Here is a 24,976-nt window from a genome sequence, read left to right on the forward strand (position 1 = left end):
TGCCCCAATGAAACAGTGAGGTTGTTAATCTCACCGGCTTGCTGTAACAAAGGATTAGATGTATAGTGTGGATGATGATGTTTGCAAAGAACAGTAAGAACGAGTATTGCAGTAGATTGTATTTGATGTAAAAGAATGGACCGGGGTCCACAGTTCACTAGTGGTGTCTCTCCAATAAGAAATAGCATGTTGGGTGAACAAATTACAGTTGGGCAATTGACAAATAGAGAGGGCATGACAATGCACATACATGATATGATGAGTATTGTGAGATTTAATTGGGCATTACGACAAAGTACATAGACCGCTATCCAGCATGCATCTATGCCTAAAAAGTCCACCTTCAGGTTATCATCCGAACCCCTTCCAGTATTAAGTTGAAAACAACAGACAATTGCATTAAGTATGGTGCGTAATGTAATCAATAACTACATCCTCGGACATAGCATCAATGTTTTATCCCTAGTGGCAACAGCACATCCACAACCTTAGAACTTTCTGTCACTGTCCCAGATTTAATGGAGGCATGAACCCACTATCGAGCATAAATACTCCCTCTTGGAGTTAAGAGTAAAAACTTGGCCAGAGCCTCTACTAATAACGGAGATCATGCAAGATCATAAACAACACATAGGTAATAGATTGATAATCAACATAACATAGTATTCTCTATCCATCGGATCCCAACAAACACAACATATAGCATTACAGATAGATGATCTTGATCATGTTAGGCAGCTCACAAGACCCGACAATGAAGCATAATTAGGAGAAGACGACCATCTAGCTACTGCTATGGACCCATAGTCCAGGGGTGAACTACTCACTCATCACTCCGGAGGCGACCTTGGCGGTGAAGAGTCCTCCGGGAGATGATTCCCCTCTCCGGCAGGGTGACGGAGGCGATCTCCTGAATCCCCCGAGATGGGATTGGCGGCGGCGGCGTCTCTGGAAGGTTTTCCGTATTGTGGCTCTCGGTACTGGGGGTTTCGCGACGGAGACCTTAAGTAGGCGGAAGGGCGGAGTTGGAGGGCTGACGGGGGCCCCACACGCTAGGGCCGCGCGGGCCCCCCTGGGCCGCGCTGCCCTAGTGTGGCGGCGCCCCGTGGCCCCACTTCGTCTCTCCCTCGGACTTCTGGAAGCTTCGTGTGAAAATAGGACCCTGGGCGTTGATTTCGTCCAATTCCGAGAATATTTCCTTACTAGGATTTCTGAAACCAAAAACAGCAGAAAACAAAGAATCGGCTCTTCGGCATCTCGTTAATAGGTTAGTGCCAGAAAATGCATAAATATGACATAAAGTATGCATAAAACATGTAGATATCATCAATAATGTGGCATGGAACATAAGAAATTATCGATACGTCGGAGACGTATCAACTACCGCTCTGGATTCGAAATCCCACAGAACTTATCCACATGGACACATAGCGGTACTACCGCTCACGGTACCGCTCGAAGTACCGCAATGGTCTCTAGAGCTTACTGGATCCCAAGCGGTACCGAAGCGGTACCAGAGCGGTATGGCCGTAACTCATGTTACGGTACTTAAGCGGTACCAAGGCGGTACTACCGCTCGCAAGCGGTACTACCGCTCAAGGTACCATAACTTGTTATGTGGGACAATCTCAGTCCAAAACACCAGAGCGGTACCGTTGGGCGGTACCAGTAGGGATAGCGGTACTACCGCTACTGGTACCGGTAGTACTGGCCTGACAAAAACTGCTTTCTCCTCTTTTCCTCTCCAACCATGTCACCTCGCGATACACACACAAAACCAGAAAACCTATAAGCTACACTTCAGTCCTCCAATCTTGACGTGTCCAGCGAGTCACCATGCACTTGCAAATCTATCAAAGACACTCTTTGCACACGGTGAGATTATTCAAGTGTTGTCATCAAACACACAAAACACGGGGTTTAGACTTTGCTCTTTCAATCTCCCCCTTTTTGGTGTTTGATGACAACACAAGAATTTGCAATGGCATAAGATATTATGATGAGATTTTTTTTGGATTTGCAAAAGCTCGACGGAGCTCCCCCTAGACACGTGCATATTTGAATATGTATTTGAATACAAATGCACACATCCTAGAGACATAACTCCCCCTAGATTTTACAAACCAAGCACACATGCAACAAGGATACTTGACATGTTCATATAGCATGTGCACAATATGGAGACAACATAAGATCATGCAAAGAGTTTTGGGTGAATTTATCATACCTTTGCCTTGAGAATACCCAAACTCACAACAATTGCCTCCATAGGGTTGGTGTAGCCGCAAGAAGAGATAAGCAACTAGGAACAAAAGGCTACAACAATGAAAGTCTCCATGCAAAAACCATCCTATTAGGCAACTTCTCCCCCTTTGGCATTGGAACACCAAAAAGGAGTATAAGCAAACTAAAAGGATGGTAAGGAAATACACAACTAAGCTTGCAAAAACCAACAAGGAAAACAAAGCTTGGATGAGACTCCCCAAAAACATGGAGAAAAAGAATGAAAGGACAACAAAAGAAGAAGGACAAAAGAAAGTCACAAAGAAACAAGAAGAACCAAAAACTCCTCAAAGAGGAGGTTGGTGGACGAAGCCACCGTGTAAGAGTATAGTAGTGTGAGGTCGCGTAGATGTATCTAGGACTCACGGCTACAACTCAACATGAAGCTCATTAGTCACTTATTTGAAAAATAGCATATGTTTAGGATTTATTTATGGATGATGGGGGGAGGGATAGCTCAATAAGTTTAAACCACACTCCCCCTATGTTCATGCGTGCCTTTCATCTAGATATATAGTTAAATATTGGTATGTGCGCACGACGGTCAAGCGAAGTTCGATGGATCGATGATATTTAGCTCATGCCTCAACTCAATGAAACGCTTCTCATCCAAGGGCTTCGTGAAGATGTCTGCCGATTGCTCCTTGGTACCAATGAAGGATAGAACAATATCTCCGCGAGAAATGTGATCCCGGATAAAGTGGCTCCTTATCTCTATGTGCTTCGTCTTGCCATGAAGAACCGGATTGTAGGTGATCTTGATTGCGCTCTCATTGTCACACAAAAGAGGCACCTTGCTATACTCGAGTCCATAATCCCGCAAGGTTTGCCTCATCCATAAGATTTGAGCACAACTACTCGCCACGACAACATACTTGGCTTTCGCGGTAGAGACGGAGACACAATTTTGCTTCTTCGAGGACCAACATACCAAGGATCTTCCAAGAAAGTGACAAGCTCCGGATGTAGACTTCCTATCAATCTTGTCGCCCGCCCAATCGGAGTCGGTGAAGCGAACCAAAGAGAAGTCCGTGTCCCTTGGGTATCATAGTCCGAAGTGTGGGGTATCAACTAAATATCGAAAGATCCTTTTTACCGCCACAATGTGGCTTTCCTTCGAACTTGCTTGAAACCGTGCACACATACCAACGCTTAACATTATGTTCGGATGAGAGGCACAAAGGTAAAGAAGTGAACCTATCATCGAACGGTAGAGCTTGGATCCACCACCTTGCCGGTCTCATCAAGGGAGAGTTGACATTTGAGATGCATTGGGGTTCCAATGCCCTTGACGTCCTTCATGTCGAAGCGCTTGAGCATGTCTTGGAGGTAGTTTGCTTGCTTGACGAAGGTGCCTTGTCACATTTGCTTGATCTCGAACCCAAGGAAGTACTTGAGTTCACCCATCATCGACATCTCAAACCTATTAGTCATCAACTTAGCAAACTCATCATTGAACTTTGTGTTAGTTGAGCCAAATATGATGTCATATACATAAAGTTGGCATATGAAGAGCTCCCCATTGACTTTCTTAGTAAAAAGAGTGGGATCTATTTTCCCCACTTCGAAACCAAGGTCTACAAGCAACTCCTTTAGATGCTCATACCAAGCTCTAGGAGCTTGTTTGAGACCATATAGGGCCTTTTTGAGCTTGAAGACATGGTCCGGGAAATGGGGGTCCTCGAATCCCGGGGGTTGCTTCACATATACCTCATCATGTAAAGGACCATTAAGAAAAGCACTCTGAACATCCATTTGTTGCAACTTGAAGCCATGATGAGAGGAAAATGCCAAAACGATACAGATGGACTCAAGACTTGCAACGGGTGCAAAGGTTTCGCCAAAGTCCACGCCTTCAACTTGAGAATAGCCTTGTGCCACCAATCTTGCTTTGTTGCGGATGACGATGCCATATTCATCTTGCTTGTTCTTGAAGACCCATTTGGTGCCGATAACATTGCGGCAATGATCGGGTCGCTTCATGAGAGTCCACACATCATTCCTCTTGAAGTTGTTGAGTTCCTCTTGCATTGCTATCAACCAATCGGGATCTTCAAGCGCATCATTAACCTTGAGTGGTTCCACCATAGAGACAAAGGCGTGGTGCTCACAAAAGTTTGCTAGTTGCCTCCGAGTGGTCACTTTGCTCTTTAAATCACCAATGACATTACGCAAAGAATGGGAGTTGAGGCGCAAATGTCTTGAAGTAGGATCTTCACGGCGAGTATCGGCTATAGGAGTAGATTCTTGTGAGTCCTCCTGGCCTTCATCATGGTTTAGATCCTCGCCTTGATCTTCATTGTTGTTGAAAGGGGCATCATCATCATCATGAGAGCCGGACGACTCGGGGGTATTAGGAATGGAATTGTCCATAAAGATTGTCCCTGAGCCATTCGGTGAAGAACTTGAAGCTCGACCTTGGTCACTTGATGTCAGTTGTTGAGGTAGATGAGCTTGCAGTAGTTGTTGATGTTGTTCTTGAGCTTGTTGAGGTGGGCTTGCACTTGATTGTTGTTGTTGTTGTTGATGTTGAACTTGAGGTTGTTGTAGAGGTTGGCTTGCACTTGTATGATCAACGGAAGAAGCTTGGCCTTGTGGTGTAGATGGCTCCACTTGGGTGGAACTTGGTCCTTCCCCGGTACTCATAGAAGGTAGCTCTTGAGGTCGGTGAATGCCAACACCCATCCTTCCTATGGCATCTGGGGGAATTGCATCTCCTTTCTCACAAGAAGCACTTCGCTCCTCCAAAGATCTATCATCTTCATCGAACGTCACACCACAGGATTCTACAACTCACCCATTTGACTTGTTGAAGACTCTATAGGCGTGAGAATCCATAGCATAGCCAACGAAAATTCCTTCTTGAGCTCTTGAATTAAACTTGGATAGTCGTGTGTCCTTGACAAGAACATAGCATTTGCAACCGAAGACCTTGAAGTGTGACACATTGGGCTTGTTGCCGGTGAGAATCTCATATGGTGTATTCTCTAGACCCTTGCGAAAGTATAGACGATTAGTAGCATGGCATGCGGTAGAGATAGCTTCCGCCCAAAAGTTGTAGTTGGACTTGTACTCCATCATCATTGTTCGAGCGGCTTCGATCAAGGTTCGATTCTTCCTTTCGGCGACCCCATTTTGTTGGGGAGTATATGGCGAGGAGTATTGATGTTGGATTCCTTCTTCGCCGAGGAAGTCATCCAAGGTGTAGTTCTTGAACTCCGTTCCATTGTCGCTCCTTATTGCAAGGATCGTGGCATTGTACTTGCGTTGAACTTGATTGGCAAACTCCATCATGGTCCGTTGAGTCTCACTCTTGTACTTGAAGAAGAATACCCAACAATAGCGTGAATAGTCATCAACAATGACGAGGCAATACTTTTTCCCTCCAAGACATTCATGAGACGGTGGACCGAAGAGATCAACATGTAGGAGCTCCAAGCATCTTGTGGTAGGAGATGATCGTCTTGGCCTTGTGAGGAGCTCCATGCATTTTTCCTTGTACGCAAGCCCTACAAACATGATCTTTGCAAAAGGAAACATCTTATTTTAGTCCAAGAATGTGGCCACCCTTGTGGAGACTTTGCAAAGTCCTCATGTTGACATGGGCTAGTCGGCGATGCCATAACCAACCCTTGTCACCTTTAACGAATAGGCAAAGAGCGGAAGATGTTGTCTTTACGGAGAAATCAACAACATACAACCCATTCTCTACATGTCCAACAAAGGCTACATGGAGTGCTTGCTCCACAAGAGGACCACCATATGTTCATCGAAAAAAGTACATACACCCATACGAGCAATTTGATGAATGGAAAGTAGATTGTAACCAAGGGTCTCGACAAGGAGGACATTCACAAGTGAAATGTCGGGTGTTACCACCACCTTGACAAGACCCAATACCTTAGAGCACGTGTTGTCGCGATATGAAACGGTAGAATGAGATGGATCGAGGTCGACAACAATTTCCTTGCTTCCGGTCATATGACTTGTGGCTCCACTATCAACCACCCATTTAGCGCCACCGGAAGCATAGTCCTACAAGGAATGAAGACTTGGATTTAGGTACCCATTTTTCAATGGGTCCTATCATGTTAGTAACAAGGGGTTTGGGAACCCAAATAGTCCAATCAACATTGTCCTCTTGAGGAACAATAAAGCGAGCACGAATATGCCCATAGTAATCAACAAAAAGAACATGAGAAGGGTTGTTAGAGCCGGCAAAACTCTTCGTGGCGGAGTTGGATACTCCATCCCTTCTTGAGCTAGCATCGCCTCCCTCATGGTTGATCTCCATGTTCTCCTTGTTGTTCTTCTTCTTCTTCTTCTTGGTCCTCCTACACCTCTTCCTCTTTGGCTTGGTAGCCACTCCTTCTTCATTGCACGAGCCCTCTTTTGGCTCCATCTTTGGCTTCAATGACTCCTTCCAAGTACTTGGCTTGGATTTGGAGTCTATCAATTTTGGCCTTCAAACGATTGACCTCATCTTCATGCTCCGGGTGAGGGTGAGTGATATCAAGCACTTGGACCTCCTTTGCCTTGTTCACCCGAAAATTATCCATCAAAGCTTCTTCTTAGAGAGAGTTCATCTTCATGAGTAGACGCTTGTCACTCTCCATCTTGGCAATATCACTTTCATGGTTGCAACACTCACGGTCCTTGCTCAAGGGAAAGTACTCCTTCAAAGCTTCCTCTTGCATGGAATTGACCTCCATGAGCTTGGCTTCGCTCCTCTTCAAAGAGGCTATTTCTTCCTCATGATCACAACAAGTGACCTTCTCTTTGCTCATGCGGAGGCACTCCACCAAGGACTGTTCTTGCATGCTACTCAAACTTAATAGCTTGGCCTTGGTGCTCTCAAGAGTTGCAATTTCTTCTTCATGATTGCAACATGAGGCCTTCTCCTTGCACAAGTGGTAATACTCATCCAAGGCTTCTTCTTGAAGAGCATTGACCTCCAAGAGTAGAGCATTGTGCCTCTTCAAAGAAGCAACTTGATGAACAAGCTCGTCATGACAAGAGTTGGGGTCTTCCTCATCTTTCTCCTTGTTGGCTTCCTCAAGAGAAAGCATCTTATTCTTGAGCTCACCCATCAATCCAAGAGCATGATCTCGGTCCTTGGTGAGTTTGGAGATGATGGCATTGTTGGAGTCTTCGAGGGTGATGACACTAGCTTCAAGAGACATACGCAAATTTTGTTCCTTCTCAAGTGCTTGATTGAGAGAGGTAATCTCATTTGCCTCCTCCCTTTCAAGCCTCTCCTTCTCCTCTATAAGGTCTTGAGCCGCACCAAGTTGGGCCAAGAGAGCCCCAACATGAGTCTTGGTATCCCCTTGCATGTTAGTGAGAAAAGAATCTAAACCCACAATCTCACGCTTAATGGTGAGACTAGTGGCATCATCAATAGATAAAGCATTAGTTGGAGATGTGAGTTTGGAAGGGGATTCTACCTCTGATGATACCTTTTCCATAAGGCAATGCGCGTTGTTGGTGACGAGGTTCTTGATACGTCTCAAACGTATCTATAATTTCTTATGTTCCATGCTACTTTATTGATGATACTCACATGTTTTATACATACTTTATGTCATATTTATGCATTTTCTGGCACTAACCTATTAACAAGATGCCGAAGAGCCAGTTGCTGTTTTCTGCTGTTTTTGGTTTCAGAAATCCTACAAAGGAAATATTCTCGGAATTGGACGAAATCAACGCCCATGTTCTTATTTTTCCACGAAGCTTCCAGAAGTCCGAAAGGGAAACGAAGTGGGCGACGAGGCGGCGACACAGCAGGGCCGCGCGGCCAGGGCTGGGGCCGCGCCGCCCTGGCGTGTGGGCCCCTCGTGACGCCCCCTGACCTACCCTTCCGCCTACATATAGCCTTCGTCGAGAATACCCCAGTACCGAGAGCCACGATACGAAAAACCTTCCAGGGACGCTGCCGCCGCCAATCCCATCTCGGGGGATTCAGGAGATCGCCTCCGGCACCCTGCCGGAGAGGGGAATCATCTCCCGGAGGACTCTTCATCGCCATGATCGCCTCCGGAGTGATGTGTGAGTAGTTCACCCCTAGACTATGGGTCCATAGAAGTAGCTAGATGGTTGTCTTCTCCTCATTGTGCTATCATTGTTCGATCTTGTGAGCTGCCTATCATGATCAAGATCATCTATTTATAATGCTACATGTTGCGTTTGTTGGGATCCGATGAATATGGAATACTATGTTATGTTCATTATCAATCTGTCATCTATGTGTTGTTTATGATCTTGCATGCTCTCCGTTGCCAGTAGAGGCTCTGGCCAAGTCGTTACTTGTAACTCCAAGAGGGAGTATTTATGCTCGATAGTGGGTTCATGCCTCCATTAAATCTGGGACAGTGACAGAAAGTTCTAAGGTTGTGGATGTGCTGTTGCCACTAGGGATAAAACATCGATGCTATGTCTAAGGATATTTGTGTTGATTACATTACGCACCATACTTAATGCAATTGTCTGTTGTTTGCAACTTAATACTGGAAGGGGTGCGGACGCTAACCCGAAGGTGGACTTTTTAGGCATAGATGCATGCTGGATAGCGGTCTATGTACTTTGTCGTAATGCCCAATTGAATTTCACACTACTCATCATAATATGTATGTGCATTGTCATGCCATCTTTATTTGTCAATTGCCCAACTGTAATTTGTTCACCCAACATGCTATTTCTTATTGGAGAGACACCACTAGTGAACTGTGGACCCCGGTCCATTCTTTTACATCAAATACAATCTACTGCAATACTCGTTCTTACTGTTCTTTGCAAACATCATCATCCACACTATACATCTAATCCTTTGTTACAACAAGCCGGTGAGATTGACAACCTCACTGTCACGTTGGGGCAAAGTATCTTGGTTGTGTTGTGCAGGTTCCACGTTGGTGCCGGAATCCCTGGTGTTGCGCCGCACTACACTCCGCCACCATCAACCTTCAACGTGCTTCTTGGCTCCTACTGGTTCGATAAACCTTGGTTTCTTACTGAGGAAAAACTTGCTGCTGTACGCATCACACCTTCCTCTTGGGGTTCCCAACGGACGTGTGTTGTACGCGTATCAGTTCTCATTTGGAGAGTCGAAGAGGGAGATAGAGGGAGTGATAATGGCGATGGCGGCCACTCCCTCTCCTTCCTTGTTGGAGCTCTTGTCCTCATGCTCCTCATCCTCATTGGAGGAGTACTCTTCACGGATGATAAAGGCTCTTGGCTTCTTGGTGAAGGAGACCTTGTCGTCATCGGGCTTGGAGGAGAACTTGGAGAATCCTTTGGAGAGTGACTTGAACTTTTCCTTGCGGACAAGCCTTCCACCATTATCTTCTCTTCTCTCATAGATACAATCCGCAACAAAATGACTTTTGTCACCGCAATTGTAGCATGTTCTCCCCCTTTGCCCCTCCCTTGGACTCTTGGAGAAGTTTCTTGGAGAATCACGTGGTCTTCTTGGTCTTGTGCTTCGGGACTTGTTTCCCTCCCAAAATTTCTTGGCATCGAGAGCCATGTGCTCATGATAGTTGGTCTTAAGATCATCCGGACCCCACTCAATGGGATCCTCATCGCTTTCACTAGCTTCATGCACCTTCATCTTCAATGCAAGGTTGGGCTTGCGGGTGTTGTGGGCGTGAGCAACAAGATCCTCCACATTCTTCTTGGAGATGTCCAAAGCGATGACTTCGCTAAGGACTTCATCGGATGTCATAGCACGGAAGGAGGCGTTTTGGCGGATGGCCGTCAACTTCACTTCCTTATAAGGTAGGAGAGCGTTGTAGAACTTGCGCTTGATCCAATTTTCATCCACAAACGTTGCTCCAAGATCTTGCATTTGTACGGCAATAGCGATGAGGCGCCGATACATTTCTTCGGGGGTCTTGTAGGGATTCGTAGCATAGAAAACAAAAATTTCCTACCGCGAGAACGCAATCCAAGCCAAGATGCAATCTAGAAGACGGGAGCAACGAGGGGATGAACGAGACTAACCCTTGAAGATTTCCAAAGCCTACAAGAGGAGGCTCTCGTTGCTGCGGTAGACGATCACTTGCCGCTTTCAAAAGCGCGTAGAAGATCTTGACGGTGCCACAATCGGGCAGCACCTCCATACTCGGTCACACGTTCGGTGTTGATGAAGACGACGTCCTTCTCCCCGTTCCAGCGGGCAGCGGAAGTAGTAGCTCCTCCTTGAATCCCGGCAGCACGACGGCGTGGTGGCGGTGTCGATGGAGATCTCCGGCGGAGCTTCGCTAAGCTGTTGCGGGAGAGGTGGAGGAGGAGGGGGCGGCTAGGGTTTGGGGAGAGGGGGTGGCCGGCCACTAAGGGGTGCGGCCAAGGTGGCTTTGGTGTGGCCGTCCCCCTCCCCTTGCTCCTCATTATATAGGTGGAACCCCCAAGTGTTGGACTACAAGTCTTCGAATAAGACCCCAACCCAAAACCTTCCATGTGTAGGGAAACCTACCCAAGGTGGGATTCCCACCTCAAGTGGGACTCCCACCCTTCCATGAGGGGGGGTGGCCGGCCACCCTTGGTGGAGTCCACCTGGGACTCCACCCCCTAGGGTTGGCCGGCCATGCTAGGTGGAGTCCCTCCAGGACTCCGCCTTCCATAATGATTTCTTCCGGACTTTTCTAGAACCTTCCATAAATGCACCGGATCATTGATGTCTACGCACGCTTCTATTCATGTAGACAGTGTTGGGCCTCCAAGAGCAGAGGTTTGTAGAACATCAGCAAGTTTCCCTTAAGTGAATCACCCAAGGTTTATCGAACTTAGGGAGGTAGAGGTCAAAGATATCCCTCTCAAGCAACCCTGCAATTACGATACAAGAAGTCTCTTGTGTCCCCAACACACCTAATACACTTGTCAGATGTATAGGTGCACTAGTTCGGCGAAGAGATAGTGAAATACAAGTAATATGGATGATTGTAAGAAGTAATTGCAATCTGAAATAAAGATGGCAGCAAGCAAACATGTAACAGAACTTGTTGGAAACGGTGTTTCAATGCTTAGAAACAAGGCCTAGGGATCATACTTTCACTAGTGGACACTCTCAACATTGATCACATAACTGAATAAATAAATGCTACTTTCTACACTCTCTTGTTGGATAACAAACACCGTTCATTGTGTAGGGCTATAAAAGCACACCTCAAGCCGGAGTAAACAAGCTCCACAACATACGGAGTTCATATTTAAGTAACCTCTAGAGTGCATAATAGACCGTTGCAATTTAGACCGAGTACTAACATAGCATACACACTATCAACAATAGCTATGAAAGGGGGAATAGATCAATACTATCATAGTAATAGTTAACTTCATAATCTACAAGAAATTACAATCATAACCTACGCCAAGTACTACATGATGCACACACTATCCACATTACATCATGGAGGAGGAATAGACTACTTTAATAACATCACTAGAGTAGCACATAGATTAATAGTGATACAAAGCTCATGATCACATAAAGATCACACCATGGGAGAGAGAGATGAACCACATAGCTACCGGTAGAGCCCTCATCCTCGGGGGAGAACTACTCCCTCCTCATCATGGGATACAACAACGACGATGAAGATGGCGGTGGTGTCGATGGAGATGCCTTCTGGGGGCACTTCCCCATCCCGGCGGTGTGCCGGAACAGAGACTTCTGTCCCCCGAATCTTGGCTTCGCGATGGCGGCGGCTCTGGAAGGTTTTCCGTATCGTGGCTTATTCTTTCAGGGTTTTCGTGACGGATGCGTTAAGTAGGCGGAAGGGCAGCCTCGGAGGGGTCCTGGGGGACCCACACACTAGGAGGCCGCGCCCCCCCTTGGCCGCGCCGCCATGTGGGGTGGGGCCCCCTTGGCTCCCCTCTGGTCCCTCTTCGGTGCTCTGGAAGCTTCCGTGGAAAATAGGACCCTGGGCGTTGATTTCGTCCAATTCCGAGAATATTTCCTTTGTAGGATTTCTGAAACCAAAAATAGCAGAAAACAGGAACTGCCACTTCGGCATCTTGTTAATAGGTTAGTTCCGGAAAATGCATATAAATGATGTAAAGTGTGTATAAAACATGTGAGTATCATCATAAAAGTAGCATGGAACAGAAGAAATTATAGATATGTTTGAGACGTATCAAGCATCCCCAAGCTTAGTTCCTACTCGCCCTCGAGTACTCTTTACTCGTACCGTGGTATGTGGTCTCTTATGAACCAATCATATGCTTGCAAGCTAATACAGACGACATTCCACCGAGAGGGCCCAGAGTATATCTATCCGTCATCGGGATGGACAAATCCCACTGTTGATCCATATGCCTCAACTCATACTTTCCGGATACTTAATCGCACCTTTATAACCACCCATTTACGCAATGGCGTTTGATGTAATCAAAGTACCTTTCCGGTATAAGTGATTTACATGATCTCATGGTCGAAAGGACTAGGTAACTATGTATCGAAAGCTTATAGCAAATAACTTAATGACGTGATCTTATGCTACGCTTAATTGGGTGTGTCCATTACATGATTCATATAATGACATAACCTTGTTATTAATAACATCCAATGTTCATGATCATGAAACTATGATCATCTATTAATCAACAAGCTAGTTAAGAGGCTTATTAGGGACTCATTGTTGTTTACATAACACACATGTATTAATGTTTCGGTTAATACAATTATAGCATGGTATATAAATATTTATCATAAACACAAAGATATATAATAACCACTTTTATTATTGCCTCTTGGGCATATCTCCAACAGTCTCCCACTTGCACTAGAGTCAATAATCTAGATTACATTGTAAGGTACCTAACACCCATGGCATTCTGGTGTTGGTCATGCTTTGCCCTAGGGAGAGCTTTAGTCAACGGATCTGCTACATTCAGATGAGTGTGTACTTTGCAAATCTTTACTTCTCCATCTTCGATGTACTCGCGAATCGAATGATAACGCAGCTTGATATGCTTCAGCCTCTTGTGTGACCTTGGTTCTTGTGCATTGGCGATGGCACCCATGTTGTCACAATAGATGACTAGTGTGTCCAATGCACTAGGAACCACACCGAGCTCTACAATGAACCTCTTCATCCATACTGCTTCTGATGAAGCCTCTGAAGCCGCTATGTACTCCGATTCTGTTGAAGACTTCACCACCGTGCACTGCTTCGAGCTTGCCTAGCTTACTGCAGCACCATTCAATATAAACACGTACCCAGACTGAGACTTAGAGTCATCAGGATCAGTGTTCCAACTTGCATCGGTGTAACTGGTTACAACGAGCTCTTGGTCACCTCCATAACAAAGAAACATATCCTTAGTTCTTTTCAAGTACTTCAGGATATTCTTGACCGCTGTCCAGTGTTCCATTCCTGGATCACTTTGATATCTGCTAGTTAAACTAACAGCATGTGCTATATCCGGTCTAGTACATAGCATGGCATACATGATAGAGCCTACTGCCGAGGCATAGGGGATCGGACTCATCCTTTCTCTTTCTTCTGCCATAGCCGGACCTTGAGTCTTAATCAAGACCTTACCTGGTAACATAGGTAAGAATCCTTTCTTACTTTCGTCCATTCTAAACTTCTTTAGAATCTTGTACAGGTATGTACTTTGTGAAAGCCCTATTAGGCGTCTTGATCTATCTCTATAAATCTTGATTCCTAATATGTACGATCCTTCAACAAGGTCTTTCATTGAAAAACTATTATTCAAATAACCTTTTACACTGCTTAATAGTTCTATATCATTCCCAATCAATAATATGTCATCTACATATAATATCAGGAACGCTACGGAGCTCCCACTCACTTTCTTGTAAATACAGGCCTCTCCATGACACTGTATAAACCCGAAGTCTTTGATCACCTTATCAAAGCGTCGGTTCCAACTTCTGGATGCTTGCTTCAGTCCATAAATTGAACGCTGAAGTTTGCACACCTTGTCAGCATTTTTAGGATCGACAAAACCTTTGGGTTGTACCATATACAACTCTTCCGCAATGTCTCCATTAAGGAACGCCGTTTTGACATCCATCTGCCAAATCTCATAATCGAAAAATGCAGCTATTGCTAACAAAATCCTCACAGATTTTAGCTTCGCTACAGGTGAGAAAGTCTCATCATAGTCAACACCTTGAATTTGTCGGAAAACCTTTGTGACAAGTCGAGCTTTATAGACAGTAATATTACCATCAGCATCTGTTTTTCTTTTGAAGATCCATTTATTCTCGACAGCCTTGCGGCTATCAGGTAAGTCTACCAAAGTTCACACTTTGTTATCATACATGGATCCCATTTCGGATTTCATGGCTTCTTGCCATTTGTTGGAATCTGGGCTCATCATCGCTTCTTCATACGTCGCAGGGTCTTCATCATTATTGTCCACAATCATGACATTTAGACAAGGATCATACCAATCAGGATTGGCACGTTCCCTTGTCGATCTGCGAGGTTCAGTAGCTATCTCATTTTAAGTTTCATGATCATTATCATTAGCTTCCTCTGTTACCGGTGCAGGCGGCACATGAACAACTTCCGGCACTGCGCTACTCTAATCAATGAGAGAAGATTCAGTAATCTCGTCGAGTTCTACTTTTCTTCCAGTCACTTCTTTAGTGAGAAATTCTTTCTCAAGAAAGGTTCCGTTCTTAGCAACAAAGATTTTGCCTTCGGATCTGTGATAGAAAGTGTACCCTATCGTTTCCTTAGGGTATCCTATGAAGACACATTTCTCCGCTTTGGGTTCTAGCTTGTCCGGTTGTAACTTTTTTACATAGGCTTCGCAACCCCAAACTTTAAGGAACGACAGCTTAGGTTTCTTATTAAACCATAATTCATACGGTGTCGTTTCAACGGATTTTGATGGTGCCCTATTTAAAGTGAATGCAGCTGTCTCTAATGCATAACTCCAAAATGATAACGGCAAATCAGTAAGAGACATCATAGAACGAACCATATCTAAGAGAGTTCGATTACGATGTTCGGACACACCGTTTCGTTGCGGTGTTCCCGGCGGTGTCAATTGTGAAAGTATTCCGCATTTCTTTAAATGCATGCTAAACTCATAACTCAGATATTCCCCTCCGCGATCAGATCGTAGAAATTTAATCTTCCTGTTACGTTGATTTTCCACTTCACTTTGGAATTCCTTAAACTTCTCAAAAGTTTCGGATTTATGTTTCATGAAATAGATATACCCATATCTACTCAGATCATCTGTGAAGGTTAGAACATAACGATATCCACCGCACGAGGCTACGCTCATTGGTCCGCACACATCGGTATGTATGATTTCCAATAAGTCTGTAGCTCGCTCCATAATACCAGAGAATGGAGTCTTAGTCATTTTTCCCATTAGACATGCTTCGCATTTATCAAGTGACTCAAAGTCAAGTGATTCAAGTAATCCATCGGTATGAAGTTTCTTCACGCGTTTCACTCCAATATGACCAATACGACAGTGCCACATATAAGTAGAATTATCATTCAATTTAATTCGCTTAGCATCAATGTTATGAATATGTGTATCACTACTATCGAGATCTAACAGAAATAAACCATTCTTTTCAGGTGCTCGACCATAAAAGATATTATTCATAAAAATAGAACAACCATTATTCTCAGACTTGAATGAATAACCGTCTTGCATTAAACAAGATCCAGATATAATGTTCATGCTCAACGCGGGTAAAAAATAACAATTATTGAGGTTTAAAACTAATCTCGAAGGTAGATGTAGAGGAAGTGTGCCGACAGCGATCACATCGACTTTGGATCCATTTCCAACGCGCATCGTCACTTCATCCTTCAATAGTCTTCATTTATTCTTTAGTTCCTGTTTCGAGTTACAAATATGAGCAACTAAACCAGTATCAAATACCCAGGTACTAGTACGAGAACCAGTAAGATAAACATCTATAACATGTATATCAGATATACCTTCTTTCTTCTTCTTGACAAGGCCGCTCTTCAGATCAGCCAAATACTTGGAGCAATTACGCTTCCAGTGTCCCTTCTCCTTGCAGTAATAGCACTCAGCATCAGGCTTAGGGCCATTCTTAGGTTTCACAGGAGGCGTAGCAGCTTTCTTGCCACCCTTCTTGAATTTACCTTTAGACTTGCCCTGTTTCTTGAAACTGGTGGTCTTGTTGACCATCAACACTTGGTGCTCTTTCTTGATCTCAATCTCTGCAGATTTTAGCATGGCGAAGAGTTCAGGTAACTCTTTGTTCATGTTCTGCATATTGTAGTTCATCACAAAGTTCTTGTAACTAGGTGGCAGTGATTGAAGGACACGATTAATCCCCAGTCTGTTAGGAATCACTATTCCCAAGTCACTGAGTTTCTTCGCATGCTCGGTCATGGCGAGCATGTGCTCACTAACGGAGCTGCCTTCTTCCATCATGCAGCTGAAGAAGTGTTTCGATGCTTCATAGCATTCCACGGCCGCATGAGTTTCAATGATAGCTTTCAGCTCATTGACCAACTCATGAGGATCGTGGTGCTCAAAACGTTTTTGAAGATCGGCTTCCAGACTGCATAGGATGGCACACTGAACTTGAGAGTACCGAGTTTTCCGAGTCGCGTAAACATTCTTTACTTCATCGGTTTCAGTTTCTGCAGGAGGGTCACCTAGTGGTGCATCTAGCACATATTGCAGGTTTCCACCAGTGAGGAAAATCCTCACATGACGGAACCAGTCGGTGAAGTTGCTACCGTTGTTCTTAAGCTTTTCTTTCTCTAGGAACTGGTTAAAATTGATTGGGGACGCCATATCTACAACATATATTTGCAATAGTTTAGACTAATGTTTATGACAAATTGAGTTCAAATTTAAATTCAACAAAATTAAAAACTAGGTGAACTCCCACTCAAAACAATATCCCTCGAATTGTCTTAGTGATCACACAAACCAAATCCACCACACCAAGTCCGATCATCACGAGACAAGATGTAACTTCAATGGCGAACACTCAAAGTGTTCATCATATCAATCATATGATTCATGCTCTACCTTTCGGTATCACGTGTTCCGAGACCATGTCTGTACATGCTAGGCTCGTCAAGGCAACCTTAGTATCCGCATGTGCAAAACTGGCTTACACCCGTTGTATGCACTTGTTGAATCTATCACACCCGATCATCACGAGATGCTTCGAAACGACAAGTCTTGGCAACGGTGCTACTAAGGGTGAACACTTTATTATCTTGATATTTTAGTGAGAGGGATCATCTTATAATGCTACCGTCGTGATCTAAGCAAAATAAGATGCATAAAAAGGATTAACATCACATGCAATTCATATGTGATATGATATGGCCCCTTTGTCTTTGCGCCTTTGATCTTCATCTCCAAAGCACGGACATGATCTCCATCATCAACGGGCATGATCTCCATCATCGTCGGTGTAGCGTCAAGGTCAATGGCGCCGTCTTCATGATTGTTCTCCCATGTAGCAACTATTACAACTTCTTTGAAATACTACTCAACATGAAATTTAAAGACAACCATAAGGCTCCTGCCGGTTGCTACAATACAACAATGATCATCTCATACATATTCATCATCACATTATGGCCATATCACATCACCAAACCCTGCAAAAACAAGTTAGACGTCTCTAATTTGGTTTGCATATTTTACGTGATTTAGGGTTTTCGAGTAAGATCTAATCTACCTACGAACATGAACCACAACGGTGATACTAGTGTTGTCAATAGAAGAGTAAATTGAATCTTCACTATAGTAGGAGAGACAGACACCCGCAAAGCCACTTATTCAATACAAGTTGCATGTCGAGTGTGGAGCAAATCTCATGAACGCGGTCATGTAAAGTTAGCCCGAGCCGCTTCATCCCACTATGCCACAAAGATGCAAAGTACTCAAACTAAAGACAACATAAGCATCAACGCCCACAAAAACAATTGTGTTCTACTCGTGCAACCATCTATGCATAGACACGGCTCTGATACCATTGTAGGGATTCATAGCATAGAAAACAAAAAATTTCCTACCGCGAGAACGCAATCCAAGCCAAGATGCAATCTAGAAGACGGGAGCAACGAGGGGATGAACGAGACTAACCCTTGAAGATTTCCAAAGCCTACAAGAGGAGACTCTCGTTGCTGCGGTAGACGATCACTTGCCGCTTTCAAAAGCGCGTAGAAGATCTTGACGGTGCCACAATCGGGCAGCACCTCCGTACTCAGTCACACGTTCGGTGTTGATGAAGACGACGTCCTTCTCCCCGTTCCAGCGGGCAGCGGAAGTAGTAGCTCCTCCTTGAATCCCGGCAGCACGACGGCGTGGTGGCGGTGTCGATGGAGATCTCTGGCGGAGCTTCGCTAAGCGGTTGCGGGAGAGGTGGAGGAGGAGGGGCGGCTAGGGTTTGGGGAGAGGGGGTGGCCGGCCACTAAGGGGTGCGACCAAGGTGGCTTTGGTGTGGCCGGCCCCCTCCCCTTGCTCCTCATTATATAGGTGGAACCCCCAAGTGTTGGACTACAAGTCTTCGAATAAGACCCCAACCCAAAACCTTCCATGTGTAGGGAAACCTACCCAAGGTGGGATTCCCACCTCAAGTGGGACTCCCACCCTTCCATGAGGGGGGGGTGGCCGGCCACCCTTGGTGGAGTCCACCTGGGACTCCACCCCCTAGGGTTGGCCGACCATGCTAGGTGGAGTCCCTCCGGGACTCCGCCTTCCATAGTGATTTCTTCCGGACTTTTCTAGAACCTTCTAGAACCTTCCATAAATGCACCAGATCATTTTCAAACTTATAAAATGACTTCCTATATATGAATCTTATTCTCCGGACCATTCCGGAACTCCTCGTGATGTCCGGGATCCCATCCGAGACTCCGAACAAAACTTCAAACTCCATTCCATATATTCAATATCTACTAATACGACATCAAACCTTAAGTGTGTCACCCTACGGTTCGCGAACTATGTAGACATGGTTGAGACCTCTCTCCGACCAATAACCAATAGCGGGATCTGGAGATCCATAATGGCTCCCACATATTCAACGATGACTTAGTGATCGAATGAACCATTCACATACAATACCGATTCCCTTTGTCTCACGATATTTTACTTGTCCGAGGTTTGATCATCGGTATCTCTCTATACCTTGTTCAACCTCGTCTCCTGACAAGAACTCTTTACTCGTACCGTGGTATGTGGTCTCTTATGAACCATTCATCTGCTTGCAAGCTAATATAGACGACATTCCACCGAGAGGGCCCAGAGTATATCTATCCGTCATCCGGATGGACAAATCCCACTGTTGATCCATATGCCTCAACTCATACTTTCCGGATACTTAATCCCACCTTTATAACCACCCATTTACGCAGTGGCGTTTGATGTAATCAAAGTACCTTTCCGGTATAAGTGATTTACATGATCTCATGGTCGAAAGGACTAGGTAACTATGTATCGAAAGCTTATAGAAAATAACTTAATGACGTGATCTTATGCTACGCTTAATTGGGTGTGTCCATTACATCATTCATATAATGACATAACCTTGTTATTAATAAAATCCAATGTTCATGATCATGAAACTATGATCATCTATTAATCAACAAGCTAGTTAAGAGGCTTACTAGGGACTCATTGTTGTTTACATAACACACATGTATTAATGTTTCGGTTAATACAATTATAGTATGGTATATAAATATTTATCATAAACACAAAGATATATAATAACCACTTTTATTATTGCCTCTTGGGCATATCTCCAACAGGTCTCTCCTTCATTCATGACGAAGTTGTCGGCCATGTTGTTCACTTCATCGAAACGAGAGCTTTGGATGCTCTCATTTCCGAGGAAGAGCTTGTCGAGTTTATGCCATGCTTCCTTGGCGGTCTTGAGTGAGCGGATATGAGCGCGGCCCTTGGGCGTGATGGCCATGTGGATCATGTTGATGGCGGTTGATGACCCACAAGTATAGGGGGTGTATCGTAGTATTTTCGATAAATAAGAGTGTCGAACCCAACGAGGAGCAGAAGGTGTTGACAAGCAGTTTCGATGAAGGATTCACTGTAAATGCTCACAGACAAGTATTCAGGGGGTTTTGATTATAGCAAATGAATAAAGTACGAGTAAGTAAAATGCGAGAGTAATAATTGCAGCGAGTGGCCCAATCCTTTTTAGCACAAAGGACAAGCCGGTTTGTTTACTTAGACCAAACGTTCTTGAGGACACACGGGAATTTAGTCTAGTGCTTTCGCTTCATATAGCTGATTAATCTTCATTGTTTTGATAAGTGTTGTTAGGGTGAACCTATGCTAATTGATGACCCACAAGTATAGGGGATCGCAACAGTCTTCGCGGGAAGTAAAACCCAATTTATTGATTCAACACAAGGGGAGACAAAGAATACTTGAAAGCCTTAACAGCGGAGTTGTCAATTCAGCTGCACCTGGAAACAGACTTGCTCGCAAGAGTTTATCAGTAGTAACAGTTTTATAGCAGTAGCAGTAGTGAAATAACAGCAGCAGAGTAATAAAGACAGCAGTAGTGATTTTAGTAAACAGCAGGATTAAAATACTGTAGGCACAGGGATGGATGACGGGCGTTGCATGGATGAGAGAAACTCATGTAACAATCAAAGCAGGGCATTTGCAGATAATAATAAAACGGTGTCCAAGTACTAAGCAATCCATAGGCATGTGTTCCGTATATAGTCGTACGTGCTCGCAATGAGAAACTTGCACAACATCTTTTGTCCTACCAGCCGGTGGCAGCCGGGCCTCTAGGGAATCTATTGGATATTAAGGTACTCCTTTTAATAGAGTACCGGAGCAAAGCATTAACACTCCATGAACACATGTGATCCTCACATCACTGCCATCCCCTCCGGTTGTCCCGATTTCTGTCACTTCGGGGCCTCGGGTTTCGTACATCGACATGTATATACAACTTGCAGGTAAGATCATAAAACAATGCATATCACCATGAAACAATAACATGTTCAGATCTGAGATCATGGCACTCGGGCCCTAGTGACAAGCATTAAGCATAACAAGTTGCAACAATATCATCAAAGTACCAATTACGGACACTAGGCACTATGCCCTAACAATCTTATGCTATTACATTACCAATCTCATCCAATCCCTACCATCCCCTTCAGCCTACAGCGGGGGAATTACTCACACATGGATGGAGGAAACATTGCTGGTCGATGGAGAGGCATCGGTGATGATGATGGCGACGATCTCCTCCAATTCCCTGTCCCGGCGGAGTGCCAGAACGGAGTTTCTGGTCCCGAGATGGAGTTTCGCGACGGTGGCGGCGTACTGGGAGGTTTCTGGCGACTTTGACTTTTTCGTCTCGCGTTTTTCGATCGAAACCCTTAAGTAGTCCAGAGGAGGGCGTCAGAGGCCAGCCGAGGGGGCCACACGCTAGGGCGGCGCGCCCCCCCTCCAGGCCGCGCCGGCCTAGCATCTGGGGGCCCTGGGCCTCCCCCAGGCCTGCCCTTCTGGCTCCGTGATTCTTCTGGTAAAATAGGCCCTTTGATATAAATTCCGAGGATTTTCCCGAAAGTTGAATTTCTGCACAAAAACTAGACACCAGAGAAATTCTGCTGAAAACGGCGTTAGTCCGTGTTAGTTGTATCCAAAATACACAAATTAGAGGCAAAACAATAGCAAAAGTGTTCGGGAAAGTAGATACGTTTTGGACGTATCAACTCCCCCCAAGCTTAGCTTATTGCTTGTCCTCAAGCAATTCAGTTAACAACTGAGTGCGATAAAAGAACTTTCACGAACACATTTGTTCATACGATGTAAATATTCTCATGATATGGACAAGTACTTAGGCAATTTATAATAAGATACATGCAAATAAGATCATCTAACAGCTATGTCAATCATGGAAAGGTACCAACAAATTAATAACAAGTATCATGAATCATGTCTATCAGCAGGATTGCAATGTTCGTAAAAGAGTATGATAAAGTGGTATCTCGCTTGCCCGTATTTGATCAGCAAAACATAAATGCTCAGGCACCTCTGAGGTTCATAGAAAGACTAGAAATAGAGATTATCAAAGATAAAAGCATCAAAGTTATACCACAATCAATCATATTTTGGGACAAGCATATTATACTAAGAATGACAGTTGTGCTCTCAAGAAAGTGCTCAAAGAAAGGATGGTGACACAATATGAAAGTAAAAGATTGGCCCTTCGCAAAGGGAAGCAGGGATTAACATGCGCTAGAGCTTTTCATTTTTAAAACAGGAGTAAAATTATTTTGAGAGGTGTTTTGTTGTTGTCAACGAATGGTAATGGGTACACCAACTACCTCGCCAACCAGACTTTCAAGAGCGGCTCCCATGAAGGACGTTATTTCTACCAGCAAGGTAGATCATCCCTCTTCTCTTTTGTTTACACATGTACTTTAGTTTTTATTATGAGTGACACTCCCCCCAACCTTTGCTTACACATGCCATGGCTAACCGAATCCTCGGGTGCCTTCCATCAATCTCATACCATGGAGGAGTGTCTATTTGCAAAATTAAGTTGCTTACTGATGAATCAGGGCAAAACATGTGAAGAGAATTATTAATGAAGTTATTAGTTGGGGCTGGGCACCCTGTTGCCAGCTCTTATTATGAAAGTCTGTCAAAAGTAAATGACAAGGTTGAAAGATAAACACCACATACTTCCTCATGAGCTATAAAACATTAACACAAATTTAGAAGCATTTTGAAGGTTTAAAGGTAGCGCATGAGAATTTACTTGGAATGGTTTGAAATGCCATGCATAGGTATTTATGGTGGACACTTTGGAATAACTTGGTTTTCAGGGGTTTAGAAGCACGAGCAGCGTTCCCGCTCAGTACAAGTGAAGGCTAGCAATAGACTGGGGAGCGACAAATCAAGAGAGCGATCCTTTGTCATAATCATGCTTGCGGCAAAATAAATTAACGGAGGCATAAAAGTGATACAAGAACTCTGAAGCAAAGTAAATCATCGAGGCTTAATTGACTTTTGTTCAGTCATATGCATGCGTGAGCATGTGCCAAGTCGATTCAAATGAACTATTCAGAGGAGGATACCACAATGTCATACCTATTTATGAATAAAACAATGCAAGCAAACATCCATGACATGCTACTCATATTAATAAATTGGAGCTAAACATGAGAGATCATGAACTACTAGACTTTCTTAAATGACATATACCTCACATGAACCAACTAAGCATGCTCACATGGATGAGTATATGTACAAAAAATGAAAACAAATAGAGTTCATACCAGCCTCTCACCACAGTCGGATTGTCGTAGATCGTCATTATTGCCTTTCACTTGTGTAGCTTGGATAATATGAAATGAAAACCACGCTCCAGCCACCGAAGACCATTGAACTCATAATGAACTTTACAAAACCAAAGAAGAACAGCAAATATTTTTGGTGTTTTCGAATTGGAAACACGAACAAAAGGAAACAAGCAAACAAAGCAAAATCTTTTTGAATTTTCTTATAGCAAACCAACGATAGCAAATAAAGCAAAATAAAAGCAAGAAACCAAAATAAACAAATCATGAAGAGAAACAACAGAAATATTTTTGGTCTTTTTGTGTTTTAGGAAAGAAACAAAACAAAAACAAGAAAATGAAAACTAGAAGAGTCACATAAACACAAAGCAGCAGGAATTCGTCAAACTTGACAGCAGTACAGTAATCGATTTTTAAGAAATTCTTCCGCTGCTCAAATCGAAAAGTGTTCAACTAATGAAAGTTAGACAACAACCTGGGGAACATGCACAAAAATTGGCTTCGCAAAATAACGTTCTGGCTATTTTTGAGAATTTTTTAGTAACAGTCCAGAATCAGTTTTCAATCAGCACTTCCCCAAATATCAACTCCCTCTTATTAGAAAACCACTTAAAGAAACTAAACAAGTATATACAAGTAACCAGCAACCATAATATGCAAAGAATGAGTGATGCCGGTATACCTCCCCCCAAGCTTAGGCTTTTAGCCTAAGTGGAGTTCAATCCCATGGTGCCCATGAAGTAGCACCTTCGTAGTACGACGAAGATGGATCATATTCCGGGTATGTGCTGGAAGAAGCACCCGGATACGTGACGGTGTAGTCGTAGGAGGGCTTGGTGTCCTCGGAGTCATGCTGCTGGTGGAAGCCTTGTATCTTCATTTTCTCATCCACCTCCTCCTTAGAGCGCGACCATGGTTTCCTGTCAACACTGAACAAATCTGGCTGTGGCAAAGGGATTTTCCTCTCATCCCCGTCAGCAAACAACATTCTATAAACAATATTATCTAAACTAGAGTCAGCTGTAACGAATTGATGGCTTTTCATAGCAGCAATATCAAGCCTTATAGGAGTTAATGGCACATCAGTAGGGTCAAGAGGAAGTTCTAGATATGCTAAAATGCGTGATGCAATAATTCCTCCAAAAAATAGGCCCCTTGTTAGACAAGCGGCGAGCAATAAGAGCACCAAGATGATAAGGTGTCTCTCCAGTGAGTGCAGCAATTAAGAAAGCAAGATGATAGCTAGAAATATTGCTAGTGTTCTCCCTACCAAGAATGCTAGTAGCAAGGTAATAAGCAAAATACTTAATGGCGGGGAGTTGGATGTTTCTTATCTTGCCACGCTGAATGGTGCGGCAGTCATCATTGGTGATCTCTCGATAGAG

The sequence above is a fragment of the Lolium perenne genome, chromosome 1 (assembly GCF_019359855.2).
Source record: "Lolium perenne isolate Kyuss_39 chromosome 1, Kyuss_2.0, whole genome shotgun sequence".
Taxonomy (NCBI): Eukaryota; Viridiplantae; Streptophyta; class Magnoliopsida; order Poales; family Poaceae; genus Lolium; species Lolium perenne.